The sequence below is a fragment of the Bos grunniens genome, chromosome 7, assembly GCF_055505025.1.
Source record: "Bos grunniens cultivar Pamir isolate PY7600 chromosome 7, Bosgru_T2T1.0, whole genome shotgun sequence".
Lineage (NCBI taxonomy): Eukaryota > Metazoa > Chordata > Mammalia > Artiodactyla > Bovidae > Bos > Bos grunniens.
In genome coordinates, this window is record NC_141171.1 from 92571258 (window position 1) to 92593778 (window position 22521).

General features: G+C 38.4%; 1 long non-coding RNA gene across 1 annotated transcript in view; it reads right to left on the minus strand.

The window, feature by feature from the left end:
* The window catches only part of LOC147369971 (uncharacterized), a 106572-nt gene extending 84349 nt beyond the window's left edge, over window positions 1–22223 (minus strand). Inside the window, exon 1 of the long non-coding RNA XR_015168253.1 lies at window positions 22169–22223. This is a non-coding gene — a long non-coding RNA (uncharacterized LOC147369971). The remainder of the gene's footprint in view (window positions 1–22168) is intronic.
* Between the last annotated feature and the right edge of the window lie 298 nt (window positions 22224–22521).

The window sequence follows — 22521 nt, forward strand, 5'->3', positions numbered from 1 at the left end:
GCCAGTTCCTTCTCCACCAGGGAAGCCCTTATTGAAATAGAAAAGTGTAAAATGTGAAATGCAGTATAGTTTCATCATTTGACTCTAAATATCAGTCTGTATTTAAAATGCATTTTATCAGTAATAAAAGGTTCACAATCCTTTATTCACAATTATAAATCCAAACTAATCTAAAAAACAAAAACTTTTCATAAGATAATTCCAAAACTCATCTGGTGGCAAAATCTGATTCAAATTACATGAGGTTATTTATCTACTTAGCGTGAATACTCATGCATTTTACTTCAGAAATATTTGTAAGTGTGATTTCCTGACGTTGCCCAAGCTTTCACTGGCTATGAGCATTATACATGGCACATGCACTCCCTAAATGTTAAAAATTCTAGATTTTGATAGCACATTTGGAGCAAAGTTTTCATATAAAGGATCATGGATTGATAACTTTATAAACTGAATGCTAGTATTTACTTAGGAGCTGCACCTAATGTGTGTGTGTGTGTATATGTGTGTGTGTGTGTGTGTTCATGAACACACACAACTGAAATAAAAAGTCAAGAACAGAAGCAAAATTAAGAATATGTTAAACTTTAAACTATGTTGTATTGTATAGAACAAAACTGAAAGTATAAGAAATAAACAAAACAAAGTTCCAGCTAAATATATTCAGGTACAACTGCATAAGAGATGCAAGTAGCCATAAAAATGAGTGTATTGAGGCGTACTTGGTGACATGGAAGATGTTCACAGTACATTATTAATGGAAAAGCAGGCCACAAACACTTTGACTACAATGCAGCTTTTATAAAACAATATACATACATGTATAGAAATGAATGTGAGCAAACATACAGTAACAGATTAATGGTTATTTCTGGATATTGGGCTTTCATTTCAGACCCTCTGGTTTCTCCATTAGTTTCCTTTTCTACCATAAAATTTTACTGCTTTTACTTTTTTTAAGCTTTTGCTTTGCTTATTAAGAAAGACTAAGGAAAGAAGAAAGAAAAAATCTGGACAAATACTTGAAAAAAAAAACAGATTATAACTGAACAACCGCTTGCCCTTCCCTGGTTGTGTATCTGAAAAAGCAGTGTTTGTTTGCTCTGGGGGTTCAGATTTCATTTCGTGAAGAGCGTTACACAGAAAAACACAAAGAAACTTTAGCATTTGTGGGCTTCACTTTGTATACAAAGATGATGTTATTGACGCCTTGACATTAGGAAACTTCCGTGTTTCTTCATGGCTGCAATTACCCAATTTGGGAAATGAACCACACACCATCGCTTCATCTAGATGATAGCTCTAAGTGCTGTGGCTGCCATTTTTTTCCAGCTTCTATTACATGCAGCAAAGCAATAATGTACAGTCCTGAACTCCCAATCTCTTTAATTTGTATATATGTTCTTTAAATAAACTGTATTTTAAATTAGGATTGTAAATATTAATCTTCCTAAACACATAATATATGGTATCATCTTTGTGTTGTAATGCAATATTTTAATAAGCTTATGCAGTATTGTTTGATTGAAGTGCTGCAAAACAGGCAACATTTTCACAGGGAGAACAAATCATCAATCTAGACTTCTTGTGAACTGTTATCCTTGAACTTTGAAGGGCAATCTAAATATTGACCTAAACTGCCCATACCAGTCTTTAGGTCTCCAGGCCATATAACTCCATATGCAGAATAATTCCTTCTATATTGAAACTGGTAGTCAAGGTTATAAAGTATTTTGTTAATGTATCAGCAAATATCTATGAAATCTCTTTAATATACACAATCTTCCCTTTTCTTAAAGTCCCAAGCACAGGTCTTGCCTTGTCCTTGGAGGGCTTATGTACTACTTGGGAAGAACAAATATTCATCTATGGGAAGTTAAATCACAATACAAAAATTCAAATTAATGTGTCAAGAGAGGTCACAAAGCTGCACGTGATTGAATGCCAAATATCTTCAAATACTTTTAAATCAGAGCATTGTTGATTCCTGGGATGTGGGCATGCATAATGCAAGCGTATGAAGGAGACAAAGCTGAGAAGGAGGCAGGGCTTCAAACGTGCCTTGAAGAAGTTGCAAGATATGAACCGATCAGAAGATGTACATTCCAGATGGGGAGAATAGTATGAGTCAAGATACTGAGGAGTTAAAAACAAAGATAATATAATAGCTAAGATTCCCTGGGGGCTTACTGTGTGCCTGGCACTGTTAGCGCCTGTAATCTTCACAAAACTCTATGAGATTAGCGCCACTATGAGACCACTGTACCTAAAGCAGCTTCCCACCACTGCCATCCTTCCTCTTGCTCTCTCTTTCTGTCTCATATCACTCTGATTCATTTTCTTCATGACACTTTCATTATCAAAACATAACTTACTTCTTTAATGATAGCCACCGGAAGGCTGAAACTTGTTCCACCAGACCAGCCCTAGTGCCCGAAACAATCGCTGGTCCAGAGTCACACACAACATGTATTTATGAAGAGTATCATCTCCTTCTGCAAATTAGAACCCTAATTCAGTGAGAGGTGACAAATTAGTTCGGTGCCCACAGTCAGGATTTGAACTCGCCTCTCTTTACTCAGAAGTACATGCTACACTATCCCCAATGCATCATTAGAAAATAATAAGTAGGTCCATTTTGGAGAAAATATAAATTTTCTTGGAGTTATTATTTTATTTATTTAATTTGTTGTTCACTGCATCCTAATAGTAGGGGGAAAAAATTATAATGGATGTTTAGTGTCAGAGAAGGGCTTCCCAGGTGGCACAGAGGTAGAAGAATCTGCCTGCCAAGGCAGGAGATCCAAGAGATGTGGATTAGATCCCTTGTTCAGAAAGATCCCCTGCAGTAGGAACTAGCTACCCACTCCAGGATTCTTGCGTGAAAAATTCCATGGACAGAGGAGGCTGGCAGGCTACTCAGTCCATGGGGTCATAAGCAGTCAGACATGACTGAGCCCAGCACAGCACGGTATCAGACTGTAAAGACACTGCTTTTCAGGGTAAGGTTTCTGAATCTTATTCTAATAAGACATTATAGAATATAAACAGGTTTTTGCAAAATTGATTTATCTGTCATGTTGCATGGGTTGGAATGAGGAAGACTAAGCCTAAAACAAGGACTTTAATTGCTGAGACCAGTCATGAGCATATAACTTTTCACAGTATATAGGGAGGACAGAAAATATACAAGACGAATTACAGAGAAAATATAATTCTTGTTACGTAAATCTCTCTCTGTCTGTAAAATCTTCCATCTATTTCTCCTCTATGGGAATCTTAGCCTTCCAGACTTGAATGAATCTAGACTCTCCTGGGATCTCTTCTTATGGAATTCTTCCAGCAATTCCAGGCCCCAAACCTTTGAAGCCCTTTGGACATGCTCACCTAGTATCCACACTAGAGTCTAACAGGGTTGATGACATCAGGCAAAAAACAAACATGTAGGTCATTTGAGAGATCCTTGAGAGAAAAGTAAAGGTTTTATTCAACTGTTTATCTCCAGCATCTACCACAGTATCAAGTCCTTATGAGTGAAAATTGCTCAGTCATGTCCGACTCCTTACGACCCCATGGACTATACAGTCCATGGGATTCTCCAGGCCAGGATACTGGAGTGGGTAGCCTTTCCCTTCTCCAGGGGATCTTCCTAACCCAGGGATCAAACCCAGGTCTCCGCTCCCTCCTCCCCACCACCCCCCACCTCCATTGTAGGCGGATTCTTTACCAGCTGAGCCATCAGGGAATCACTCACTGCTTGGGCAAAGCAGATATCCTGACATTCTAAGACATGGATGTGGGAGAGAGGGGGCCATTCTGACAGAAATAGGCACTCCAGGACTGGGCTGGAATGACAGCTTGGGAGTTGTTGACAAATAGGGATGCCTAGAAGAGGAGCCAGGGAGAAAGACGCATGCAATTTTAGACACTGGGTAAGCTGAAGGTATATCCAAGAGTAAAGCTGAAATGTTCCATTAGAGTCAAGGGGTAGGATATTGAAGTTCTAAAGCCCAAGACTGAAGATGTGGGATCTAAGTATTATTTACATAAAGATGAAAGTTAAAGATGTGAGCATAGATGTAATCCCTAAATTCACAGCAGCTGAAATAACAAGAGACCAAAGAGGTCTACGAGCTAAATCGTAGAATAAACCCACACAGAGGAAGCAAAGGGAGACAGACTACCTTGTGGAGAACCATAGAAGGAATAATGTAACATAACCTTCTTGTCTAATTTTAAGCAAATTTATTTACAGTGTTTCTCTTTGCAAGTAATATTGTGTGTGCTTCTTTTACACTCGAAATTTAGCTTCTCTGAAAGCAAATATTGGTAGACATCAAGTTTCTCTTGCCCTCTCCATCATGTTATTATCAAATTGCATCTTGGCATGTTAAGTGTGTGTTGGTGACTACTAGGTTACAAAATTTTCCATCTGATCAGATATTACACATTCACCAAAGCTTGCACAGAGTGCACTGATTAAAAGAAATTGTACAAGCTTCAATAATTTCTCAATCAACATTAACCAAACATATTGCATTTTTAAATCAGTCTAACTGATGTTCAGTATCAACAGATTTTAATTCACTAGCAATGTATAAAATAATGGCATTAAAACTATTTCTAAGCTATCAGATAGGATGATGTATGAAACATTTCACAAAATAGCAGATTAAGTATCATAAAATATTAGTCAAGTACTAACACAGTCATTAATACTGCTTTTTAACAAAAGGCAATTTCACAGCCTCATTTACCAACTGGAATATCCCAAGTCTACTTCATAATTATGCTTTTTATCCATCTCTGTAAATTTTACTTAGTGCTAGTTGGCAATTTCTTAACATAAATTCCCTGGATGTTGTTAAATTGGATTAATAGCTTTACAAATATATATAATACGTATATATTTAACTGTAGGTTATTTGACTCGTAGCAATCTCTTTTTATAATGACCCACTATATGTTTAGAATTTATTTTGTTGGAACTAATTTTTAACCTCAATATTTTGTAACATCTCTTTATGATGTTAGTTTTATAAATAGAAGGATATGGAGGGCTAGGAGTTGTGGTCAGCCCTGGCTCTCCTCACATTGTTTTGGCCTGAGGCATGCCTGAGGAGAGAATCATTTAAGGTGGATTAGAACCCAGATAAATAATCATAAAAGTCTTGCAACAGTATCTCCTCTTTAAAAATATATATTTCCATTTCTTTTCAATGCGGGTAGAGTATCAGAGTAAACAACTTCATTAGGCATGTGAAAGCACATTTTAGGGAAAGTACATTTGGCTGAAAATTATAAGCATCTTTCTGCATCAGCTTTTTTTGAATTTAAGGACAATCTTTCAATTAACTGGGCCTGCTGCTACATACTAAAAGTAGTTTGAGTCAACAGCACTTTGATTGGACATTCAGAATTACAGCTCCTGGAAGTTCTTAAAAGGTCACCTACTCCTTCTCCCTGCACTTAAGCAATTAAAATTGCACTTAAATACGGAGTGAAATGACAGAAAGGGAAAAGTAGATTCACTGAAGACAAACAATAAGCCAAGCATGGTTGGTACCAAACGAATGAGCCAAGGCTCCCACCTCAGTGAGTTCACAGGCTAACTTGGTTTATGGGCAAGTAAACAGATAACTGAAATGATGCATGAATAGTCTTTGCATATTACCCGGCATATAAGTGCTAAGTAGCGGTCCTTATTTCAGCTGTAAATAGAGCACTCACCAAATTCAAAAAGTTATCAAGCTAATGGACAACAGTCCAAAGAAATCATGCTCACATTTCAGTCTGCAGGATCTCAGATCAAAGTGATTTCATTCATTCATTCACGCCTTCATTCCTAAAAAGTGTCAATTACAGTATAGTGACTAACAGTATGGACCCTAGCAACTGTTTGCTTCTAATCTAAGCTTCACTACATAACTAGCAGCTCCCTCACTAGTCAAACAGGGAGGAGGCTACTTCACAAGAGTGTTTTGAGAGTTGATGAATTTATATGATTTGGTACAGGTAAAAAATCCAGAGATTATTATTTTCACCACATTTATATCAAACATTTACAGAGCAAAGTTCTTAGGTGTCTTGGAAACCAAAAAGAGTACTCTTCTCTCCAGCCACACTGTCCTCCCCTCACACTCCAAGCCAGTCATATAACCTTCCTAGGCTCAGGTCCATCTAGTCAAAGCTTTGGTTTTTCCAGTAGTCATGTATGGATGTGAGAGCTAGACTATAAAGAAAGCTGAGTGCCAAAGAATTGATGCTTTTGAACTGTGATGTTGGAGAAGACTCTTGAGACTCCCTTGGACAGCAAGGAGATCCAACCAGTCCATCCTAAGGGAGATCAGTCCTGGGTGTTCATTGGAAGGACTGATGCTGAATCTGAAGCTCCAATACTGTGGCCACCTGATGCAAAGAACTGACTCACTGGAAAAGACCCTGATGCTGGGAAAGGTTGAGGGCAGGAAGAGAAGAGGGTGACAGAGGATGAGATGGTTGGCATCACCGACTCAATGGACATGAGTTTGAGCAAGCTCCAGGAGTTGGTGATGGACAGGGAGGCATGGTGCTCTGCAGTCCATGAGGTTGCAAAGAGTCAAACACGACTGAGTGACTAAACTGAACTGAGGCTCCTGTGACATTGTCACAATTTGCTCCTCTGCCTGTGACCTTCCCTCATACTGTCCCACCTCCCATAAAACTTTATTTTTCTATACAATTCTTATTAGTTTCTCTTATTCAGTTTAACTATCCCTTTCTCCAGAAATGTTTTCCTGTTTAGTTTAAACCTTGTCTCTTTGCTCCCCACTGTCATAGAACTTAGTTCCTTCATAGCACTCATGTCAGTTTGCAATTTGTTATGGGATACTAGAGGGTGGGCATCTTATCTGTTTCTCTCAAAATTGTATCCCAGCTCTTAACACAGTGCCAAGTGAAGGGCATAGGAATCCTGCAATAGATATTAATTAGAAAAATGAATGAATGTTCTCACAATATTCCAATTTTAACAATACAGAATCTCCTACTCCAAAGTCAGGCTAAGAAAGCAGTGGCATGGGTCTACTGTCTCTTTTAACTTTTAAAAACAGCCCTGTAAAATTAAGGTTATCATTTGCAATTTGGTAGCGGAGAAGGTAAGCCTAAAGTACTGCCTGCCAATGCAGGAGAAGTGAGAGACTCGGGTTTGAACCCTGGGTAGGGAAGATCCCCTGGAAAGGTGTGGCAACCCACTCCAGTATTCTTGCCTGGAGAATCCTATGGACAGAGGAGCCTGGTGGGCTACAGTCCATAGGATTGCACAGAGTTGGACACAACTGAAGTAACTTAGCACCAAGAGTATTTAAGTAGCAGAAGAATTGAGAATAGACTGAAATGGAAACATAAATAGGACATATATCCTTGTCTGCTTATTACACTTTTCTAAAAATGCTCTACTAAAGAGAGATGAGGCTTCATTTGATAAAGCATGTGGGGGCTGAAGATAAAACTCCAGAAATTAAAAATAAATATGATCTACTGAGTATAGTATTTTATCTTCTCTCTCCATATCTAAGCTGCACGATACCAATATTGGGTGCCTCTAGCCTTACACATCCTCAAAGCAGGTGAGAGTGTCAGTTTCTTTTGAATCAGAGCAGCATTTACAAGAGCCTAGGAAATGGCATACCTGCTTGTACACTGTGCTTTGGTTTTGATTCAATTGCTCATTCTCTAGCCTAAAGCCATAAATGTAATGTCTCATTCAGGCCTTGACAACGTGTTCTGAGCCAACAACTTGTGGATTCTGTAGTACAGCAAATTATAATCTAGAGGTCTCTACAGAGAAGGCTCTAAACTCCTAGTGACCTTTTTCCATTGGTTGTTTTATTTGTTAGAGGTAAATCCTTAGCCCTTCATTTCTTAGTTTAGAAAGTAGTTTTAAATTATAAAACATACATATCTTTGATAAAATAAAAATTCAGAGTACAACAGAAGAGTAAAAAATAAAAAGTTAAAGGTTCCATTCCCTAACCGTCTCCTATTCCATTACCAGAGACAGCTTCTTTCAATGATTTCTATCTTAGCTCATTTTATGGTGATTAGTACCATAATTTAATATTTATTATTCTATGTCTTTATTACTTTATGTTAATAAATATGTTGATAAATAAAGATGTTAGTCTCTACTAACATCCCAATATGAAGAATAAAGAATTTAATCAATTATATACCTCTCACCACTCTCCTTCCACTTCTTGGTTTGTTGGTCACATTTTACATATTTTTCTAGTAGCTACATTTTATCATGAAATAGTAACCTCAATCCTCTACTTAGTCTTTTCCCTATTCTTAGATAACAGCTGTTTACAGGGCACTGTATAAGATGAGGAAATTAGCACATCTACATTTCCATCGCTGCCACCTGTTTCCTCCCAACTTCTACTGGCTGAACATTTATTCATATTGCTGAAGTCTATGATATTTACATTTTATTCTGTATTTATTTTTGATTTCCACATTTTGTCTACAGATGGATTCAAAAATTTGAAAACAATATATAACATTTATATAATTATTGTTATTAAGTAGATTTTTCTTTTTTACTGTGAAATTGAATAATTACAGAGTTACCAGATTTCTGTAGGATAATGGCTTGCCACCTAAATTTGATTTACCATCATCTTCCAAAAACCATTTGGGATGAAAAGAGCAAATAGTAGCATCTATAACCTATGCCAACAGCAGAACTAATAGAAGAAACTAAAGCTCCAGTTTACATGTTAAGTGGGAAAACCTGACCCTAGCAGAGGCAGTCTCTGAGAATCCTCGGAGATAGAAAATGTTGGAAGAAAATTCTGCATTAGGTCTCAAGATTCTGAATATTCAGTGAGCAAGTCATTGATTGCACTTCATTTCAGACTCTCTCTTCAGGTTGTTTTTATAGTAACAACCTTAGAAAGCAGAGATAGTGTCTCTTTCTGGAAGCTTGCCTTGGAAGATCTGTAATAAATACCGTAATCACCATCCAAAACACGGTGCAGCATGCTTACTGCCAAGCACAGGGATTTGGGCTTGCAAAGTTTAGAGTTCCTCTCCTATAACACAATCAACTGTATGCACAGATGTCCTATGGCCGTCTTTCCATTGCTCTATGGAAATACTATTTCTGACATACAGTTCCTCAGCTCTGATCCAGGAGTCTTGTGTCTTCTGAAAGAGAATGTGTAAGTCACTCAGTCGTGTCTGGCACTTTGTAACCCCACAGGCTGTAGCCCTCCAGGGTCCCATGTCCATGGGATTTCCCAGGCAAGAATACTGGAGTGGGTTGCCATTTCCCACTCCAGGGGATCTTCCTGACCCAGGGATCAAACCCACGGCACCTGCATCTCCTGCATTGGCAGGTGTCTTCTTTACCACTAAGCCACCTGGGGAGAGAAACTTTCAAATCCAGTATTGTAAATAAAAAAGCTTCCCTGGTGGCACAGTGGTAAAGAATCCACCTGCAATTCAGGAGACACAAGAGACGCAGGTTTGATCCCTGGGTCTGGAAGATCAACTGGAGAAGGGCATGGCAACACATTCCAGCATTCTTTCCCAGAAAATTCCATGGACACAGGAGCCTGGTGGGCTACAGTCCATGGGGTCACACAGAGTCCGATATGACTGAGCACAGCACACATACACACATTGTAAATAAAATCAATGAGATATTTTTTCCAGGTCAGATACTAAAAGTGCTTGGTGACTTACATATAAACATTTCACAACAGAAACATGACCTAGTAACTACCTCAGTGAAACATTTTTTTTTCCCAAATAGCTGTTTTAGCATGATAATTTTGAATTATAAACTTATACTATAGGACTGAATGTCTTAGAGGAATGAGAGAGGAAATTAGTGTCACATGCATAATCAGAGAAGGCAATGGCACCCCACTCCAGTACTTTTGTCTGGAAAATCCCATGGATGGAAGAGCCTGGTGGGCTGCAGCCCATGGGGTCGCTAAGAGTTGGACATGACTGAGCAACTTCCCTTTCACTTTTTCACTTTCATGCATTGGAGAAGGAAATGGCAACCCACTCCAGTGTTCTTGCCTGGAGAATCCCAGGGGCAGGAGAGCCTGGTGGGCTGACATCTATGGGGTCACACAGAGTCGGACACGACTGAAGTGACTTAGCAGCAGCAGCATAGGCTGATAGATGAGGACAGAAAGGATGTAATCAAATGCAAAATGAACATATACTTTGTTTTCTTAAGAATGAAGCAAGTGGTGGCAACTGTGGTAAATCTTTAATCTGTTGCTATGCCAACAAAAAAATTTTAAATGAATCCAAGAAATGGGACAATTTTCAGGAATATTAACACAACCTATTTCAAATAAGTAAAATTATACTCATATTATTTTCCCAAGGGGATAGAGTCTTGAGGGAATTAGTGCAGAATTAATTGGTCAGTTTTAAATTTGTTTTTCTTGTAACCATATCAAATATGAGACAGATTCTCATGCTATATTTTTTGAGATCTAGATCTGGATTTAGGTTAAACGTTTTAAGGATTTTAAGCAGTCAGTACTGTTCCCCAGTGTATAGAAAGCTGAAAAGCATGTTTCTACCATTTTAAAACTGATTAACACATATAAGGAGACAAAAGTCAATAAATCTTGACCTGTGTTTCTCAAGGTAATAGAGTTTTCAAATATAAAAACATCTTAATAAAATACATCTCATATGTAAATTACCAGCATCCTTTCTGAGTCAAAGAGAGAAATTATTTTTTCTAAGAAAACACAAAGATTAAGATGAAAGATGACTTGAAATCTACAGATTATAGAAAATTATAAATTCATCCAACTCTTTTTATATGAGATAGGATTTTAGCAACTGGATATTCGGTGAAATGATAACTTCACAAGTTTTTCACAAATAAATACAGGCATTTGATTTGAGGGGGGGTGTTATTTTGTTCATATTGTAAAAATACATTTAGGAAAACATTTTACTACATCTAGGGGTCCTTCCTTAACTGTGGAACAAGTCAAGAATAGATTGCCTCAGCAAAAATATAAGATGAAAATTTGGTTCAACTGCCTTTCCTGGAGGTATGCCCATAAAGAAAGAGATAATTCACAGTAATTAAAAGTATTTTCAATTAAACGCTTGTCTGTATTGGTGAGTCTGCCTTATTGCCTATGAGACAAAAGCCCCTACTTCAGCTTCTTTTCAAATGTTTATTTTTAAATGACTTAATTATCAAATGGAGCCACTGCGAACTATGATTGCTTATCATATTATGATTTTTTTTTTTTTTTTTTTTTGTATTCTGAAGCTGAGAAAGCATTTGAAAATGGGTAGCATGAGGGGAAGGCATTCCTTTTTTTTCCACTAGGTTTCTGTCATTTGTCCTTGGTTTTTGCTTTATTTTTTAAACATGTGGAGCTGAATAGATCCACAAATAGACTATTTAAGCTCATCTTTAAATCTGGAGCATATTCACATAGAGAGAAAGATTGCCTGTTGGCTATTGGCTATCACCCAGCTTTATCTTTGTTTTCTGAATAGTGAGCTACTACTATTACTTACATTAATATTACATGATAAATGACAGCTTTATCATTGCAGTAGCGCTGTTTAGCAGTCAGCTAACGTGACTATGCATTTATCTAAAAAACGGAAGCTCCACTTACACCTATTACTATACTTAGCATACATTATTTCTTGGAGTATCTAGATATCTCGGGGTACAGTTGTAGCTTATATTGGTTATCCAAAAAAAGAGAGAGATTTTGGTAAATATGCATCTTCATATTACTTAGTGTTCTAGTCCTATGTCACAAAGTGTCATCCCCCGCTAAATAGCAGCATTTTGGAAAAATGTTAATAGCATGATCAAATACACACAGGGGAGTCTGATCCATACCAACAGCATTCAAACCTTTTAACAGCAGAGTACATTCTTTCTGAGCAGATCCCAATATATAAAGTAGACAGACAACAATGACCCTCGCTCTAGGCTCTCCCAGCTCCCTAGGAGCCTCCAAAGAATCTTAGCACCCTACTAAGAATAGTTTGGAAACCACTAGCCTTAATTTTCATCTTATTCTGTCATTATTCTTTTACCATATTTTTTCTAAGTTTTCCCTTTTAACATGGAGTACCATATATTTCAATCTATAAGCATTTGAAAACTCCTCTACCATCATAGTTAGTTATGATTTTTCTGGATATTTCATCTCATGTTTTATTCAACCTCTTTCTGCTTCTTTTCCCTCATTTTTAAATTGAGGATTAAAGCAGTACTTAACTTCTGTAGTACTATATTTTATATAAATAATAGTACATAATAAATAACATAATATATAATTAACTATAATACAATTAATAGAATATAATTAAATACAATACATAATTTATTCAATAGTACATGAGCATATTTATATTATATAACTGCATAATATAACACAATAAAATATACTTTTACTTAGTAGAAAGTCCTTGCACCAATAAGCAGTAAATAAAGCATTTGTCAAATACAAAAATAAATGCCTAAGTAGAGCTGATACAGTTTTATTAGTATAAAAGCAACATGTTGTTTTACAAAAGACCAAAGTATTATTTTCTATTTTGTTACTAATTTTATTTTTTAGACTAGTCCACATTTTATTTCCAAGGTCACATTAAGCCAATGTGGAGTTGAAGCATTCAGGAAATAACCCATCACAGAAATTTCATTTTCCATAAATGGACATTTCCAAAAGTCCAGAGGCTCAGCTCTATGTGGGAAGATATTTGTGATTCCTTTCACCCTCACACTGGCCCCCGGCAATCTCATCTGCCACTTGTCAGGCACACTATGGTAGAGCTCGTTCTCATCAGTTTGGTCTGTCAGAACACTGAGGAGCTAAATATCCTCTCTAAACCTACCTGATTTCATTGCTTGCTCTATTTTCAGAACATTTATAACATGCTAAGTATGGCAGCAGCCCTGGGCCTTCAGAGACACCTCTGTTTTTAATTCTCTCTCCTACGTTTTGTTGACTTTATATCATTTAATGAGGACTAAGATCCTCATTGGTTTAACTCTTAGGACGATTCCAAGGATCTTTTTCTTTGGAATGAGTAGGAAGAAATAAAACAATTTGCATCAAAAATGTCTTAGTGGTTAGGAACCTAGAGAAACATGAGCACAAAAGAAAAAAAAATCGTGAAAGTTACAGATCTAAGGCCAGAACAAGGGCAGGCGCCTGACTTCCAAAAATGTCAAATTGTCTTTTCTTCCTGCACTTTTGTAATAAGAGCATTTGTTCTATTTATCGGGCTATCTTAAGGGGTTCCTAGTATTTTGAAATGATTTTGAGTAGATGGAACTGCTGCTCAAATGATCCTTCATTTAATGACAAAAGCAGTTTAGGCGACAAAACTGAGATATTGAGGCATTCATAAGTGAAATCAAAGTTCTATGGGAGAACACACAATGAACTGTCAAAATCTGAGATCTCACACCAAAATTATATTCCTCAAAATTTTATAATGGGAGCATTCATCTAGTATCCTGGGTATTTCAAATAGAAACCTTCCTACTTTCCCTATTCACTGAAGGGGTAAAAATAAAGACAGAAGCTTTTCAAAGCAATGAATCCTTCTACTTTAAGGTACTAAAACAGCATTTTTTTAATAAGTGAAGTGAAGTCTCTCAGTCGTGTCCAACTGTTTGCGACCCCATGGACTGTAGCCTACAAGGCTTCTCTGTCCATGGAATTTTCCAGGCAAGAGTACTGGAGTGGGTTGCCATTTCCTTCTCCAGGGGATCTTCCCAACCCAGGGATCAAACCCAGGTCTCTGGCATTGCAGGCAGACGCTTTACCATCTGAGCCACCAAGTCTGTAAACAGTTTTCAAAAAGACCTTGTTCTAGATGACCCATCCATGATTGAATTGCCAAACTTGGAACTCACAGAATAAAATTCTGAAACTAGATAGTCTAAGTTGTAGTTAAGGGGAAGCTCAAGGAAGGTGTACAAAATTTTTCTTACTATATTCTGTATGAAGTCATTAAATGAAAATGCTAACATTTTAGCTAATAATTTGAAGTGCACAACTTAGTTTTGATTCAACAAATGCTTACTAAGCACCAACTACGGAAAAGTCACTGTTCTAGACACTGCACTAGACTTTGGGGAGGTCCAACAATGACCAACCTAGATAGCATATTCAAAAGCAGAGACACTACTTTGCCAAAAAAGGTCCGTCTAGTCAAGGCTATGGTTTTTCCAGCGGTCATGTATGGATGTGAGAGTTGGACTGTGAAGAAGGCTGAGCACCAAAGAATTGATGCTTTTGAACTGTGGTGTTGGAGAAGACTCTTGAGAGTCCTTGGACTGCAAGGAGACCCAACCAGTCCATTCAGAAGGAGATCAGCCCTGGGATTTCTTTGGATGGAATGATGCTAAAGCTGAAACTCCAGTACTTTGGCCACCTCATGCAAAGAGTTGACTCATTGGAAAAGACTCTGATGCTGGGAGGGATTGGGGGCAGGAGGAGAAGGGGACGACAGAGGATGAAATGGCTGGATGGCATTACTGACTCGATGGACGTGAGTCTGAGTGAACTCCGGGAGTTGGTGATGGACAGGGAGGCCTGGTGTGCTGCGATTCATGGGGTCACAAAGAGTCGGACATGACTGAGCGACTGAACTGAACTGAACTGAACAATGTACAAATCATTCTTGATGTCATTCTCTTAAGGAACACATAATCTAGTGAAGAAAATATTACAAACCCACAAATAACTATTATAGCAATAATATCTAATGCCTACTAAGGACTATACCTCATGCACTTTACTGACATTAATACATTTAATCCCCATCACACTTATGAAGGAACCACTACTCGGTTAACACGTCTTGTCTAGAAACCATAGAACGGTTAATGATAGAAACAAAGCTGAGCTCAAGCAGTCTGGTCCACAAGTCCATACTCTGAACTGCTATTCCCCTCCTCTCTGTCAAAAAAATTCTATGTTGCAAGTGTCAAATAACAGTGAAAGAATGAAATGAAAATTAAGAAAGAAAACTAACAATCAATGGCCCATATAAACATATCTCACGTGGGTTAATTTCCACTGAAGCAGGAATTTGCCTAAGACCCACCTAAGTTTGCTTTTCCTTATACTTGTTGGTCAAGGTCTTATATTTTGATCATCTCAGTCACAGTAACAACTATATCCTATGTGTCTTAGCCCATTTGGGCTGCTCTAACCCAAATCCCAGGGACTGGAAGGAAGGCTCGTATACAACAGATTTATTCCTCACAGTTCTGGAGTCAGAGGTCTGAGATGAGAGTGTTGGAGGTTGGCTCTCCTCTTAATTGCAGGCGCAAAATGAAAATACCTCCTGCCATATCAATAAACAAGAAATGTCACAGCCAAAAGAGATTTCTGGGCTCCAAATGTGAATGAGGGCCCCCACAATTGCAATCCAGAAGATGGCACCATCCCCCACAGTGGTTGCTCAGGAGCTCAGGGAAATGCAAGAAGCAGTCATCTGCCACTCCTTAAGGTGAACTGAAACAGGATTGGCGCCAGATAGTGAGGTGCATATGAAAGGAATGAATCCACTGAGCCCAGAGGCTTGCATCTTCCCTACATTAGAGGGCTAAATTCCTTAACTTGATAACTGATCTTTGATGTTCAGACTGCCTGCTCCCTTTGTTGCAAACTTGCATATAGCCGGGCTCCCCCTCCCACCTCCTTGGAGCAGTTTCTCAGAGCTACTCAGACAGTCTCCTGGTCTTAGAGTTCTAAACATTCCCACCAAATAAAATAACTCTCGACTTTTAAGTTGTGACTAATACTTAGTCAACACAGGCTTCTCATTGTACCCTCACATGACTAGCTCTTTGGGGCCTCTCTTAAAGGAGCACTAATATCATTTATGGGGCTTCCCTGGTGGCTCAGTGGTAAAGAACCCACCTGCCAATGCCGGAGATGTGAGTTCGATCCCAGGGTCAGGAAGATCCCCTGAAGAAGGAAATGGCAACCCACTTTAGTATTCTTGCCCAGAGAATTCCATGGAGAAAAGAGCCTGGCAAGCTACAGTTCATGGGGTCGCAATAGAGTTGGGCATGACTTAGTGATTCAACAACAGTCCCATTTATGAGGGCTCTGCCAAAGGCCTTACCATCATCTTGGAGACTAGGTTTTCAATGTGTGGGTTTGAGGAGGGCATACAAACATTTATACCATAGCACCATGCTTACATGGTAGTTCATTTTCACTTGTTAAGCACTGAAATTATTATTTCCATTTTACAGGTGAAGAGACAAGTGTTCAAATAGTTTAAGTATTTTTCCAAAGCCCCACAATAACTAAGTTGCAAAGAAGAGTCTCAAGGTGAATATTAAGTTGGACCTTAATGAGAAGTATTTCAATAAGTAGAAATACAGTGGTATTTTAGGCAAAGTTTGAATAAAGCACAAAATTTCAAGAGCAGATAAAAACATGCAGGAGGAAGCCATGGGTAGCCTTGTTTCAGTGGGCTGTAGGAGTCATCAAGGAAATAAGATGCTGGTTTTTGTTTCATGAATGATATTCAAGAGAAAAATTCACAAGCAACAAGAGTTATGAGTGTGGGGCACAAGATGGCATTTCCTAATGACAATAAAAGGCCTTCATGACGCAGATAACCACAATGGTGTGATCACTCACCTGGAGCCAGACATCCTGGAATGTGGAGTCAAGTGGGCCTTAGGAAGCATCACTACGAACAAAGCCAGTGGAGGTGATGGAATTCCAGTTGAGCTATTTCAAATCCCAAAAGTGATGCCGTGAAAGTGCTGCACTCAATATGCCAGCAAATGTGGAAAACTCAGCAGTGGACACAGGACTGGAAAAGGTCAGTTTTCATTCCAATCCCAAAAAAAGAAAATGTCAAAGAATGTTCAAACTACCCCACAATTATACTCATCTCACATGCTAGCAAAATAATGCTCAAAATTCTCCAAGCCAGGCTTCAAAAGTACATGAACCATGAACTTTCAGATGTTCAAGCTGGATTTAGAAAAGGCAGAGGAACCAGAGATCAAATTGCCAATATCCGTTGGATCATCAAAAAAGCAAGAGAGTTCCAGAAAAACATCTACTTCTGTTTATTGATTACCAAAGCTTTTGACTGTGTGGATCACAACAAACTGTGGAAAATTCTTCAAGAGATGGGAATACCAGACTACCTGACCTGCCTCCTGTGAAATCTGTATGCAGGTCAGGAAGTAACAGTTAGAAATGGACATGGAACAACAGACTGGTTCCAAATTGGGAAAGGAGTACATCAAGGCTATATATTATCATCCTGCTTTTTTACTTATATGCAGAGTACATCATGTGAAATGCCAGGCTGGATGAAGTACAAGCTGGAATAAAGATTGCCGGGAGAAATATCAGTAACCTCAGATACACAGATGACATCACCCTTATGATAGAAAGCAAAGAAGATCTAAAGAGCCTCTTGATGAAAGTGAAAGAGAAGAGTGAAAAAGTTGGCTTAAAACTCAACATTTAGAAAACTAAGATCATGGCATCTGGTCCCACCATTTCATGGCAAATAGAAGGGGAAACAATGGAAATAGTGAGAGACTTTATTTTAGGGGCTCCAAAATCACTGCAGATGGTGACTGCAGCCATGAAATTAAAAGATGCTTGCCCCTTGGAAGAAAAGTTATGACCAACCTAGGCAGCATATTAAAAAGCAGAGACATTACTTTGCCAACAAAGGTCCATCTAGTCAAAGCTATAGTGTCTCCAGTAGTCGTGTATGGATTTGAGAGTTGGACTATGAAGAAAGCTGAGTGCTGAAGAATTGATGCTTTTGAACTGTGGTGTTGGAGAAGAGTCTTGAGAGTTCCTTGGACTGCAAGGTGATCAAACCTGTCAATCCTAAAGGAAATCAGTCCAGAATATCCATTGGAAGGACTGATGCTGAAGTTGAAACTTCAATAATTTGGCCACCTGATGCAAAGAACTGACTCATTTGAAAAGACCCTGATGCTGGGAAAGATTGAAGGCAGGAGGAGAAGGGGACGACAGAGGATGAGATGGTTGGATGGTATCATCGACTGAATGGACATGAGTTGGAGCAAGCTCCGGGAGTTGGTGATTGACAGGGAAGCCTGGTGTGCTGCAGTCCATGGGGTTGCAAAGAGTTGGACACGACTGAGCAACTGAACTGAACTGAACTGATAAAAGACCAGGATCACTAAAGAAAGGATCACTGAAACTGTGGGAGAAGACAAAGTCATTAATGGAGGGAAAGTAGAGCTAAGGTTTTAGAGGGAGGCCATGGGACATGTCTGTGGCTCAGACGGTAAAGAATCTGCCTGCAGTGTGGGAGACCCGCATTTGATCTGTGGGTGAGAAAGATCCCCTGGAGAAGGAAATGGCAATCCACTTCAGTATTATTGCCCGGAGAATCATACGGACAGAGGAGCCTGGTGGACTACAACCTATGGGGTTGCAGAGTCGGACACTACTGAGCAACTAACACTTATCACTTTCACCCTTTCAGGGGACATGTCAACATTCAGGGTGGGGCAAAGAAGAGAAAACCATGACTGAAATGGAGGAGAAATTGTCAAAGGATGAGAAAATAAGATAGTGACGTCCAAGAAGGCAAGAGAAGATTGCAAGGACTGTGTGGCCAAGATGTCAAGTTTTAAACAAATACCAAAAGAGTAAAATGTCTTTCGACACTGATTCTTTAAATGTCATTTACTTATGGTATTATCACCTATCCTGGAAAACAATCTCATGAAACATTACAGAGAAGTGTATATGGACTGGAAGTTCTCCCTTGTGAGGAAAAAAATTGATACAGCCTTATATTTACCAAAAATAATATGTAGACTTTATAGGAATACTAAACATAGTAACACTTTGTTTTCTCCAATATACATCTGGTAATTTAAAGAGAAGACTGATGTTTTCTTTAAAATGCAACGTAAATCTTTATAATAGTAGGTCATGTGAAGTGGATTTTAGTCAGCCAAAATCTAGTCATGGTATACAAGCCAATGTATGCATATTTTCAAATCCCACATTCAAATAATTTTTCTCAAGTGAGTAGAAATCACCCTAGGTAAGAGACCTTTAGCTCATTCTTCTCAAAGTGTCTTATCAACAAAATGAGAATTGGGGGGAAAAATGCTTGGAGCCAATTGTCTTTGGTTTCCTACCAACTCACACAAGGTCACACATCCCATTATCCTTCCCTGGTGACTCAGATTGTAAAGAATCTACCTATAATGCTGAGACCTGGGTTGGGAAGATCCCCTGGAGAAGGGAATGGCTATCCACTCCAGTATTCTTGCCTGGAGAATTCCGCAGATAGAAGAGCCACGTGGGCTACAGTCCATGGAGTCACAAAGAGTCGGTCATGACTGAGCAACTAACACACTTAGCAATTTTAACCCACATGCACAGATGTTAAAATAGCTCACATATTACGATTTTAAATACCAAATCCAATAGAATGTACCAAAGGCAGGATTGAAGAATGTCAACCACATTAAATACACATCAAAATCTTCCCCTGTCCTTTGCAAACCCAAATACTATTCTCAAAAGGAGACTTTTCTCTTTTTTTCCTACTTAAGCATCATCTCCCTCCTCTCTCCTGCCTCTGTTTTTCTGCTTTTGCTATTCTGTGTAAAACCGAACATTACATCACATAGATATTTCTTCCTCATGATAGCAACATTTATTCCTGGAGGTTTCTCAGCTAACATGTTTCACCTGTGGTAGGTAAATCTCTGATTGGAATTTCTATTCCAATCTGAATGGATCCTTTCTCATCTTGCCCCTAGGCTCTGAGGTATATGGTATCTGCTATGTGTTCCCTTGATGCTGTTCAGTTGATAAGGCAGGAGCAGAGATTAGACGTGTTCTGAACTGTATTCATAGTCTCTCTTTTCAGTTGCCTAGGAGAAGGAAGAAATCTTTAGAAAAATATTTCAGAAAATCTTTTCTGAATTGATATGTAGCGCATTCCTCCTTTTTTATACAAGGTGACAGTGTGTGTGAGATGTAAAGATGAGTTTGCTCAGGCAATTACCCCTTGTTGATAGCAGATTATTTCCTCTGGCAAACTCGAAAATAACTTGTTGGTGTATAAGTTACTGCTGTTCTGGGGATGTAGTAATTTACTCTCCTGCCTTTTTTATGAGCACATTTATTTTAATCAGTGGAGTTCAGAATAGCTCTTTTTCATCTAACTCCATCTCTTTTGGAGTTATGCACCTTCTAACATATAACGAAGGAAGGTCCTTTTGCACACACAGAAGAAAAGGGGCATGATATATTGCTGGAAAAAAATGGTCTTTGCACAGGAAATCATATCCCATGATCTTTTTTTTCCATGTTAAAAGCACAACATTTATTCTCTACAGCTCTAACCCAAATTATTTTTTCTGAGGAAAACAATGTTTCACCTCACAGAGCAACTCGATATTATCTTTCATTCTGGGGACTGATAACACAGAGTAGTTACACATGTAGGATAAAGGGAAACATGAAAGAATTCAGGTTGGTAAAACTGATACAACTTTTAAGAAATATTACTGCAGGTTACATACTTCCCACTGAAAGCCTATGGGATAGACACAAGTTGGAGAGTTTTATTTCCTCTACCATTTGAAAGGTGAAAAAGGAAAGAGTCAAGAAACTTACAAGAGGACATTTCCATAGCATCTGGAACAAACAAATATTTTAACTAAGACGCCCCACTTCTCCTAACTGCATACATGCATGCTAAATAGCTTCAGTGCAGCCCGCCAGGCTCCTCTGTCCATGGGATTCTCCAGGCAAGAATACTGGAAAGGGTTGCCATGTCCTCCAGGGAATCTTCCTGACTCAGGGCTTGAACCTGTGTCTCCTGTATTGCAGGCAGATTCTTTACCACTGAGCCACCAGGGAAGCCCCTCCTGAGTGCAACCCTTACCCATCTTCTTGTAGTACTCTTATTAATTCTAACAGAAGTATTGGGAAAGAAAGAATCACTTTCTAACATTAATCCCTGGCTGGCTAAGTCTAGAAGAACCCACATGCTTTACTTATGACGAAAGTTCAGTTCAAGATAAACAGGGGGCTCATGTATCCTTCTCTGGTTCATAGTAACAGTGACAATATCAGATACATCACCACTCAGGTCCTTCCTGGGGAATGACAAAGGTTGCTTGATGGAGACAAAGCTGAAACCATGCATTCTGGGCAGTATCTGCTGCTGATCACTTATATTCTTGTTACCCTATTCTCCCAATCATAAAACACTAAGAAGTGACTACCCTCTCATTTGAGTATTGTTAAGAGGACAGAGGAAAACGCAGGCTACAGAAGCATTTGGCTTTCTTGAAAATAAATGGAATGTATTTTGAAAGCATTACTTTCTTATGCTTCTTCCACTGAAAGCTTTGATTAAGGTGAAAGCAGAACATCACAAATTACTTTTTTGTTGAGAAAAAGTTGGGAAAGAGAAAAATGAAGAATTGCAAAAATATTTTGCAAGTAGTTCTGTGATTCTTTTCATACAAAACATAGCTGAGCAAGTCAGTAATATACAGAAAGTCACCCATGCAAATGTATAAAGCCAATTCACTGTTGGTTCACGTCTGTAGTAACATTTTTACGTAGAAAGTCACATGCATCTATGTGTTAAATATAATACTAATTAAACAGAACAGAGCAAATGTTTTATGGATTGTGTTGTTGTTGCTGTTGAAAAAGTAAAAATCCTCTTCCTAGCAGTACATTTGCTTTCCATAGCTTAGGTCTGTGGTCCCCCCCATCCAGAATCTAATGCCTGATGATCTGAGGTGGAGTTGATGTAATAATAATAGAAATAAAGTACACAATAAATGTGATGCCCTTGAATCATACCAAAACCATCTCTCCTACCTGCAGCCCATGGAAAAATCGTCTTCCATGAAACTGGTCCCTGGTGTCAAAAAAAGGCCGGGGACCACTGCCTTAAGTAACTGCAAGAAGTCAGCTCAAATCTATGCTGAGGTAGGAATCCAGGACATGTTGGGGGTAGGGGGGGTGCAGGGTTTGTCTATTCTTGAGGGTTCTCTCTTTTTTTTTTTAAAGTAGTGAGTTTGCAAATCTATTTTCCTTAAACTGTTGTCAAGTCTGCAAATACATACTAGACAGATGCTCAGTCCGTTTTCTTCCATATTTCTTTCTTGGTGGTTTCCCTCTATCAAGAAAAAGCAGAGAATGATAGTTACATATATCAATATTGCATGCATACTAATAAATCAATGTGATTAACTTGTGATTAACTTGCTCAGCAAACTCACACTGAATACTATACAACTTGAATCATGTAGCCTTTTCTGTTTAATTCTGATGAATATAAACAATTTAAATTTTAATATATTATAAACGCCACTCCTCTTTGTTGTTGTTCTTATTTAGTCACTAAGCCACTCCTCTTATTTGACTGATATTCAAAAGTAATGAAATTAGTGAGAATAATTTTATTTTAGTGATATGA